The 10,077-nt window shown below is 60.9% G+C and overlaps 2 long non-coding RNA genes across 2 annotated transcripts; both read left to right on the forward strand.

Moving 5' to 3' along the window:
- Positions 1-4,427: 4,427 nt before the first annotated feature.
- Positions 4,428-5,605, forward strand: LOC122221460. Its single transcript, XR_006203234.1, has 4 exons — positions 4,428-4,522; positions 4,627-4,706; positions 4,916-5,038; positions 5,501-5,605. It is a non-coding gene; the product is annotated as an uncharacterized LOC122221460 (long non-coding RNA).
- Positions 5,606-6,876: 1,271 nt separating this feature from the next.
- On the forward strand, positions 6,877-7,507 carry LOC122221461. The gene is made up of 3 exons (XR_006203235.1): positions 6,877-6,923; positions 7,081-7,214; positions 7,425-7,507. It is a non-coding gene; the product is annotated as an uncharacterized LOC122221461 (long non-coding RNA).
- Positions 7,508-10,077: the final 2,570 nt, after the last annotated feature.

Consider the following 10,077-nt stretch of genomic DNA (forward strand, 5'->3'; position numbering starts at 1 on the left):
TGAGGCGGCCACCAGGGAGGGAAGAGGGGAGCCTCCGGAGGAGCGCAGCCCCGTCGACACCTTGCTCTCAGCCTGGAGAAACGGTTTCTGATTCCTGGCTCCCAGGAATGCGAGAGAAAAACTCCTGTGGTTTCAAGTTAACAAGTGGGTGGTAATTTTTTTCCAGCAGCGAAAGGAAACCGATACCTTCCTGAAAGAAGTCTACAGGTGGGTGGGGTGCCAGCGTGGAGAAGGAGGCAATGATGCCATCGAGGACTGTCTTGTGGCTTGTCGCCTCATGGCCACAAGCTAGCTGCCGCAGCTCCGGCCATCACATCCTCACAGGACAGTGCAAAGCAGGAAGGGATCAAGGGTGAGGCACAGGAGACTTCTTGTATGGTTCTTTCATCTGGGGGGAAATCTCAAGGCACCTGCTAGGCGAGGTCCAACCAAGCGGACTGGCTACTCTGGGCCAGTCCATAGCAAAGAGGACAGATTCCTCTGATTGGCTCGGACCAATCATAAGTCCTGTCGTGAGCTGGGCACAGGTTCCCCCCATATAAGTGGGCTCTACTGGCAAGGAGGGGATGGTGACAGGGGTCCGCCCGTCTGAGAGAGCGGGAAGAAAGGGAGGCTCAGGGCTTGGACTCCTGGGTCCCCCCCACCACCCAGCCACCTCTCTTGGGTGTCCGCTCTTGCCTGTCTCTGGAGGGGCCACCTGCCAGGATGTCCTCGGTCACAGCCTGGCTGCGCCGTCCCGCGTCCCCGTCGGCCCGCTCCACCTGACACCCCCCCACAGAGGGGCAGGGCCCGGGCAGAGCCCCTCCCTTACCTCTGTCAGGTCACCTCCACCCCTGTGCCCCCAGGTGGCGAGCGCATCCTGGCGGGGGGGGGGGGGGGGGCTTCTTCCCCAAGGCCCTGTCCACCCCAGACGTCTGGGAAGAATCCCAGGGAGGAGGGAAGGACACCCTTGGGGAGGGGGCTGCTCTCCCGGTCGGGTGGGTGTCGTACTGCCTGACGTGTCGCCTACAGTGGTGACGACCCTCGCACACGGTGGGCTCAGAGCCGCACGTGCTCCGTCCGGCCTCAGACTCTGGGGGTCGGGCTCAGCTTTCCCGTCACCTGCTGGCCTCTCACCCCGTCTTTACGACGCAGGGGAACCCTTACTGCGCATCCGACGGCCCCTCGGTGCTTGGTGCTCTGCTGGGCCGGCCTGGCCGGAGTCCCGGGGAGGGCGGGCAGAGGGGCTGGGCGTGCGGGACCCCCCTCCCCACGGATCGTCCCCCGCCCGTCCACAGCGGGGCTCTCGCTGGGGCTGAGGCCTCGGAGCCACAGGTGACAAGGCCAGGCTGCCCTGCACCCTCCCCCACTCTCCCCTCCAGGCACGGCCCCGACCCCTGACGTGGTCCTGACGGTGCACGCGGCCCCGATCCTCACACAGGCCCCCGTACCTGCACATGGCTCTGATCCTCCCCTGGGCCCCGTCTTCACCTGGGCGCCCGTCCTCCCCTGGGCCCCCGTCCTCCCCTGGGCCCCGTCCTCCCCTGGGCCCCATCTTCCCCTGGGCTCCCGTCCTCCCCTGGGCCCCGTCCTCACCTGGGCCCCCATCCTCCCCTGGGCCCCATCCTCCCCTGGGCCCCGTCCTCACCTGGGCCCCCATCCTCCCCTGGGCCCCATCCTCCCCTGGGCCCCGTCCTCACCTGGGCCCCCGGCCTGCCCTGGGCCTCATCCTCACCTGGGCTCCCATCCTCCCCTGGGCCCCATCCTCACCTGGGCCCCGTCCTCCCCTGGGCCCCTGTCCTCCCCTGGGCTCCCATCTTCCCCAGGGCCCCCGTCCTCCCCTGGGCCCCATCCTCCCCTGGGCTCCGTCCTCCCCTGGGCCCCTGTCCTCTCCTGGGCTCCCATCTTCCCCTGGGCTCCCGTCCTCCCCTGGGCCCCGTCCTCACCTGGGACCCCATCCTCCCCTGGGCCCCGCCCTCCTCTGGGCCCCTGTCCTCTCCTGGGCTCCCATCTTCCCCTGGGCTCCCGTCCTCCCCTGGGCCCCGTCCTCACCTGGGCTCCCATCCTCCCCTGGGCCCCATCCTCACCTGGGCCCCGTCCTCCCCTGGGCTCCCATCCTCCCCTGGGCCCCGTCCTCCCCTGGGCTCCCATCCTCCCCTGGGCCCCGTCCTCCCCTGGGCTCCGTCCTCCCCTGGGCCCCTGTCCTCCCCTGGGCTCCCATCTTCCCCTGGGCTCCCGTCCTCCCCTGGGCCTAGATCCCTCGCACCTGCGGACAGCCAGGATGGATCCCTTTCCTCTGAGGGTTTGTTGCCGACACGTCTGCCGCAGCTCCGGGAGCCCGGCACCCCTCCTAATGTTTTCTTTATTTATACACCTGCATCGTCCAGAACAGCTGCTTTATTGAGATTCATCTGTCACAAGCCTTAATTAAAATAACACAAGCGTCTAACTCCGCACAGGTCACCACAGCAAATGTGTGTTTTCCTGCTGTCAGTTAAGGCCTGAGCGGGGAGCCGTGACGCGGCCGCTCCTCTCCTCGTCCGTCCTCCAGCCGAGTCCTGAGTTGGGGCGCGGGCGGGCCCTGCAGGGAGCCCCGGGGAGAGCGGCGGGCCAGGGGGCTGGCGGGGGTGGGGGGTGGGGGGGAGGCGTCCTGCAGGGACGGCGGCTGGTCCCGTACGAGGTCCCTGCAGCCACTGTGAGGAGTTGTTGCAAACTTTCTGCCCTGGAGCCACAGCCCGTGACTGCCTTGCGGTCTGGAGGGCAGGGTCTGCCTCGCTGGTAGGGCCCCGGGGAGTCATTTCCACACCTTTTCCAGCTCCTGGAGGCATCCTTGGCCTGAGGCCCACCGTCCGTCCGCAGACCCAGCGGCCACGTCTGTCCTCACCCCTCCTGCCCTGTGACCACACTGAGCCAGGGTTCACTTCGCCATGGACGGCCCTACGTTGACAGGTGACAGGGGTCAGGACGTTTGGGGCCACGAACCAGCCTGCCGCACCCCCTAAACGTGAAGGACACCGGCTGGCAGAGAGGAGGGTGTGTGGATGGAGGGCCCGGGTCAGCGTGTCTGCGAGAGGGCTCAGGAAGGGTGGGGGGGCCGGGCTGCAGACTCAGGCCTCAGGGTAAGGTGACACAAGTGGGCACAGCTCAGCAGGGGTGATAGGAGGTCCCCCTCGCAGGACGGGGGACGGGGGTGCAGGGGGAGCCTGGGTCCCCCTCGCAGGACGGGGGACGGGGGTGCAGGGGGAGCCTGGGTCCCCCTCGCAGGACGGGGGACGGGGGTGCAGGGGGAGCCTGGGTCCCCCTCGCAGGACGGGGGACAGGTGCAGGGGGAGCCTGGGTCCCCCTCGCAGGACGGGGGACGGGGTGCAGGGGGAGCCTGGGTCCCCCTCGCAGGACGGGGGACGGGTGCAGGGGGAGCCTGGGTCCCCCTCGCAGGACGGGGGACGGGTGCAGGGGGAGCCTGGAAGGAGCCAGGGGCGTGGGGAAGCAGGAGGCGAAGCCCTTAGGAAGCGGGACGTGGCTTTACTTATGTCCATTATTCCCCTTCGATTTGCCGGATCAGTAAATTGCCTGGAGTAATTGGATTATTTGCATGATTTTGAGCCCGGGGCCCTCTGATCCGCCGCCCCGCTCGCAGTCCCGCAGGATGGGGCTTCAGGGTCCAGCCCTGCTCACGAGGGGTCTCCTGTCTGACCCCTTCCCGCGGTCTGCCACGCCGCCCGGGGCCCGGATGTCTGTCTGAGGCGCCGTGGACGGGGCTGCTGGTCACATCCGCCCGCGCCCTTCTGTCTGCAGCCTCGGACACCGGCCCTCAGACACGTCTGCAGCTCTGTGACCTGTTTCTCTCCCTGTGGGCCCATCAGGACTGGGATAGGCCCTGTTCGGAGCTGCCACAGGACCCCAGAGGCGGTGGGAGTTGGAGCCCCAAGCCTGGTGCTCGTGGTACAGAGACCACGTCTTCAGGGCCCGCCCTGGGCCCCCGGGAGCGATGGAGACTCTAACAACAGGCCCGGGGCCGCAGGGGTCCTCGGGCCTGTCCCAGCGAGCTGGGGTGCTCGGTGTCGCCCGCTCTGTTGTTTGGGGGAATCTCTCCTTTGCCACATGGGGGGGTTCTCTCCTGGGGGCCCCCTTCCGTTCTTCCAGACTTCAGGGCGGCGGCCCCTCCTCCCACCCCCCCCACACGACCCCTCACACACCTACCTCCTGGCCGTGTCCCGGAGCCTCTGCTGGGGCTGATGCAGCCCTGAGCCTAGATCACACCCTGCCTCCCCCCCCCAGGAGCTCCCCCTGGCCTGTGCTGGCATCCGCAGTGACCCTTTCCTTCCTTTCCAGGGGGGCAGACCCTCCCGGGGACCCTCACTGCCTGGGTCTCGTACCGGGCTCCGCTGGAGGTGATGACATCATCAGAGGTGGTTACTAGGCAACCGGCCTCCGCAGTCAGGGGACCGCTCTGTGGTTGGAAGGGCCCCGCCAGTTTCTTAAAATATCAGACCTCAGAGCACATTTAGTCCCAGAGAAGAGGGGAGAATCCAGCCAGCTTCAGGTCGCTGGGAAGCCCCCCTTAGATCTGCCCTCTGACTGCATGGGTTTTCCAAGAGGCGATCGTGTGAGACTAACCTCATTTTCTTTTCTTGTCATGGTCCTTAGCCCGGCGGATGAGGGCCCGTTATTGTTGTGATTTCCACGGCATTTGCCAAATGTGCTGTGTTATCCTTGAGGATGAAATGGTAAGTACATCCCAGATGAACTGTTAGGTGCATTTTGTCTGTTACAGGGAATTAGAGACAAAGGGAGTTAGCTAATGGCCCCGTGTCACCCTGGAGGGAGGGCTCCAGCGGGCTCCCGCAGGACTCTGACATCAGTCCTGGGCTGTCGAACGTTCTTATCAATGATTTATATGAAGAAATAAAAGGTCTGCCTGTCACTTTGCTGCTAGAACAAAGGACAGGAGGTACGTCGCAAGGAGGAATCGTAATTCAGAATCCTCTCAGCGTGGACGTGATTTAAGACTCAAAAAGAAAATTTAAACAGGACCGAAACAGCGCTACCTATAAAGGAGGTAACTGATCAGTTGGGCCACATTACAATTAAGAGACATCAGTCAGGGGGATATTTGCGATACACGTTTGACAAAAGATTTACAACCGCATAAAACCCTCAAACAATTTTAAAAAGGGGTGAGCAAATGGACGAAAAAACAAGCCAACTATTGGGGCGCCTGGGGGGCTCAGTCGGTTAAGCGTCCGATTTCAGCTCGGGTCATGATCTCGCGGCTCGTGGGTTCGAGCCCCGCATCGGGCTCTGTGCTGACGGCTCAGAGCCTGGAACTGCTTCGGATTCTGTGTCTCCCTCTCTCTCTGTCCCTCCCCCACTCAAGCTCTGTCTCTCTCTGTCTCAAAATAAACATTAAAAAAATAATAATAATAAAAAAAACAAGCCAACTATTTAAACTGGCATTTCGCAAGAGGGGTGCCTGAGTGTCCTCTAAGGACGTGAAAAGGGAATTGCTCGATTTTCCTAGTTCGCAGGGAGAGGCAGTCCTGACGTCACGTGATGTCACCTCCCCCGACGGACGCCAGGAGAGGGAGGAAGGGCTGAGCATTGGCGAGGAGGACTGTGACATGCTGGGCAGCTTTGGGAAAATTCTACGACCTTGGGTATGGACCCGACAGAAGCGCACGCGTGTTTCTACCAAAAGACACGTATGAGAATGTTTCCAGCAGTTTTCAATGGCTAAAGTCCAGAAGTAACCACAAAGCCCGCGGTGGGGTGAGCACGCGCCCAGGCCGGGCACCCGTCCAGCGGAAGGCCGGAAACCATTCATGCCAGTGGCTACCTCGCTCTATGCAGCAGCATGTTGGAAGTTCAGCAACAGAGCGGGTGAGAGGCCGGACGCGAGGACCCCATTCCACGAACGTCAAAGCCACGGACACTGGTCAGTGGTGCTGGAAGTGAACACAGTGCCCGCCTTCGAAGCCGGGACATGGGCGCCTGCAGCGTGTGGGGGGGGGGGGGGCGGGGTGTCCTTTTCCGGGCGGGTTCCGGCCACCGGTGGGCTCTGTCTGTGCGCTACCTGCGCGAGCCATCTGACATCGTGTCCGTGTTCCGTGGGCGCGCGCGTCACGCTCGAGGTTCAGTGAAGCCGAAGGGACTTTGCCATTAACAGCCGCAAACCAACCAAAGGGCATAAAGCGAGCGTTTACAGACATCGGGCACCGGGCAGCGCAGGGCCCCTGGGGAGGGAGGCGGGAGGGGAGCCCCATTTTCCGCTGGGAAGCCGTCCGCCGAGGTGAGGAGGTACGGACTGGGGCTGGGGAGGCTGAGGGGCTGGGGAGGCTGAGAGGCTGGGGTGTTGTGGGGAAGAGGGCCACAGAGGAGGGGCTGTCCACGGAACAGCTCTAGAAATCTCTCCGGACACGTGTCAGTTCTGAGCAGCCGGAGAGGGAAAACCTTTCCGACACCGGCATTAACCGGCTTGGGCTGCCGGAACGAAACGCCGCAGACCGTGTGGCTTAGACGATGGACCTCTGCTCCTCGTAGCTCTGGGGGCCGGGAGCCCCACCTCCGGGTGCTGGTGTGGTCGGGCTCAGCTGAGGGCTCCTCCCGCTTGCAGACGCCTTCTCACTGGCTCCTCACGTGGCAGGTGGGGAGAGAAACACTCTCCTCTTCTGTAAGGTCACCGTCCTGTAGGATCAGGGCCCCACCCTTACGCCCTCATTTAAGCTCCTGAAAACTCTCTCCCCAGGTCCAGCCACACGGGGGCTTCAACCTCCAGATGTTGTGGGAGACACGATTCAGTCTTAGCAACACGCAAGGCATTCAGAGAGATTCCAGAAGGGCCAGGATCTCAGTAGGAGGACTAGATTAGCCCTGGGGGAAGGCTGCTGGGCTCGATCGGGGAGCCTAGACTTAAGCCTCAGAGCTCTGACTCTGGTAGCAGCCAGGTAAGTTCCTATCAGGCCGACTCTCCCAGAGGCAACAAATATAAACACTGGACCAAACAGATACTAGAGCGAGTAGCTGAAGTCACGGGAGAACAACAGGCAGGAGTCAGCCTTTAGGAGAAAGGACCAGAACTGAGGAACGTTCCCATTTTAACAGCTTCTGGCCTGAGGGCAGCCCCGAGTTCACACCACGCAGGTCACAAACATCGTCCAAAGTCCAACAAAAAGTGTGCAGTATTCATGGCTTGAAAACCAGAGAACTGAGTCTAAGGCAGCCTCAACCACAGAAAGGTAAGAGACAATCCCAGAAAGGGGTGGGTCCGAAGACGTGTGTATAAACCCCCGTGTTGTCTCCGGACGGCTCTTGAACCACACTCAGGCAGGGCGGACCCCAAGCAGCCCAGCCACGGCCATGTGGGATCCACCCTAGAGGGACATCTTCTAGTTTGAATCACCCCAGATGAATTGCCTGTTAAAATAATGAATACCAATGCATTTCAGTCTTGAGGTCCAACAGTGGAATGTCTACAAAACCCAGGATGCAATCCAACATTTTTGGGTAAGAGGAAAGGAGAAAATGTGGCTTGTTCTCAAAAAAAAAAAAAAAAAAAAAGACAATCATAAAGACTAACCCCAAGGTGACTAAGACGTTGAACTAAGCAGAGAAGGATTTCAAAGCTGTTATAATGACTGTGCCCAATGAAATAAAAGAAAATATGTTCATAACAAATAAAAAGATTGGATATTGTGGTAGAAAATAGAAATTGATAGAAAGAGCTAAGTGGAAATTCTAGAACTGAAAAATATAAATCCAAAATGGAAGTTCATGGGATGGGCTCAATACCAGAATGGAAACAGCGAAGGAAAGAGCGAACTTCAAGAGAGAGCAACAGAAATTGTCTAATTTGAAGAAGAGGGGAAAAAAAGGCGGGGGGAACCCAATAAAAAACAGTGTTTCCAAGACCCATGGAATAAATCTGACACGTGTGATATTCGTGTGCTCAGAAAGGAGGGAACAGAGAGCAGAAATGTTTACATTTTAATTATTTAAAAAAAAATTTAATATTTGTTTTTGAGAGAGAGAGATACAGAGTGAAGGGGGGAGGGGCGGGGGGACAGGGAGACACAGAATCCGAAGCGGGCTCCAGGCTCCGAGCCGTCAGCACAGAGCCTGACGCGGGGCTCGAACCCATGAACTGTGAGATCATGACCTCAGCCAAAGTCAGACACTTAACCGACTGAGACACCAGGAGCCCCTACATTTTAATTATTTTTAAGGAAATTGTGGTTGAAAATTGCCTGAATTTGAATGAAGACACCGATTTCACAGATTTCACGAGCTCAGGAAACCCCGGTCAGTCCAAGTCAGGGAAATGATGTCAAAGCCCGTTACAGCCGGAGAGCAGGACAAAGAGAAACTTTTGGAAGCAGCTGCCCAGAAGCGACACGGCACTCGGGGGAGCGATAAGTTGGGTAAATGCTCGCTTCTCGTGAGAAATGAACAGAGCCAGAGGCAGCGGGAGATATTTTTAATGTACTAAAAGGGAAAAAAAAATCCTATAAACAGAAAAACTGTTCTTCGAGAATGAAAGTGAAAGACATTTTCAGATAAAAGAAAACGCGAATTTTTCACCAACATAGATGCTGAAGGAGACCCTTTGAACGGGTGAGATGACCCCAGACGGACGCCCGGGACCTGTCCCCAGGAGCCTCGCCACGCGTGTGGGGAACACGAAATGCCCGCTGGGTGCAGGATGGCTGTGCCCCGCCCTGCAGTGACCCCCCCACCCCCAGGACGTGGCCTGGGCACACGGCGGCCTGTTGCCAGGTTCACGGTCCTAGGGGAGGGGAGGAGGAGCTCATTCACGCACTTCTCTCAGAGCGAGGGGTTGGCGGTCATGCTGGAGGCCGTGCCAGGGGCCCAGGGACTCTGGCTCCCGGTGTGGGGGGTCGGGGGCTAGCCTCAGGGCCCAGTGGTGCCACCTTGGGCCAATGGCCTCACCCCTGTGCCTCTGCGTGCCGATTACGGGGGATCAGCTGGGGCCTCAGGCTTCGAGGCGCCTCTGGCATTGGAGGTCTGGGAACGGCAGGTTTGGGGTTCCGGGGCTCCCTGGCTCTCGGAGCCACAGGGAGATGAGGGGCTGAGACAGCGGGGCTGCGTGCAGCCACGGTGCCCGCATCCCAGCCCTCGTCTCATCCATGGGGCAGGAAGGGTTCTTCTCTGCCCTGCTGCGGCCTCTGCTCTCAGAGCCGGCTTGTGGGGTCCTGGCTCCCTGGCTTCTCCCAGGGGAGATGTCTGGGGTCAGGGCTCTGGCGTCAGAGGCCGGAGGAGGGGCTTCTTTGCTCTCTGCACCCCTGCCTCACTCCGCAGCCACCGCTCACGGTGACCAGGCGTGCCCCTCTCCATGCTCACACTGGGTCTGCAAATCCCTTCCTTCCGCCTCCCTGACTCGCGGGGAACTCAGCCCTAACTTCCAGGTCTAAGTCAAGGGCGCTGTCCGCCCGCAAGAAGCCAAGAACCGCAAGCCTGCCCTCTGCACCCTGGGGCCGGGCGCAGGCTGGGGTGGGGAGGGCGGGCAGAGCCAGAGGGGCGAGCACTCAGCTCCCAGGCCCTCGGGCCGCTCCTCCCGGGCCTGCGCTGACCTCTCCTCTTGCCCCCTCGGGCCACCAGCCATGTCTTCCTCTGTAGACAGGCGTGAGGGGCCGGTGGCCGTGGAGCTGGTGGCCCAGGAGTGAGAGGGGCCTCACCGCCCCAGCACGTGAATATGGATTTGTGCCTAAGGACAGGCGGTGGCAGGCTCCGGCCCTAATTAGTGCGTGATGGCTGCTCCCTCCGCCCCTGGGAGCCAGGGTGGGGGTGGGGGGGCATCAAAGGAAGGCAGCCTGCTAATCCCCCTCTTCCAAGGGCGGCATCTGCTCCCTCCCTCCCCCGGGCGCGTCTCTCTGACAGCAGGCCGCGAGAGTCTCGGCTATTTAATTAGGCCGGAAAGTTCCCCCAACCCTGGGAAATGATTTCATTTCAATATTTCCTTTGCCGAGCGCGACACCCTCCCCCATCCTCAAAGGCCTTTCATCTGCGGCTCGCCCATCCCCCGCCAGGGGCCTCTCCCCTCCCCTCTCATTCGCCAGGCCGGGCCGGGGGCGGCGGCGGCTG

The sequence above is a fragment of the Panthera leo genome, chromosome B3, assembly GCF_018350215.1.
Source record: "Panthera leo isolate Ple1 chromosome B3, P.leo_Ple1_pat1.1, whole genome shotgun sequence".
NCBI classification, from domain to species: domain Eukaryota; kingdom Metazoa; phylum Chordata; class Mammalia; order Carnivora; family Felidae; genus Panthera; species Panthera leo.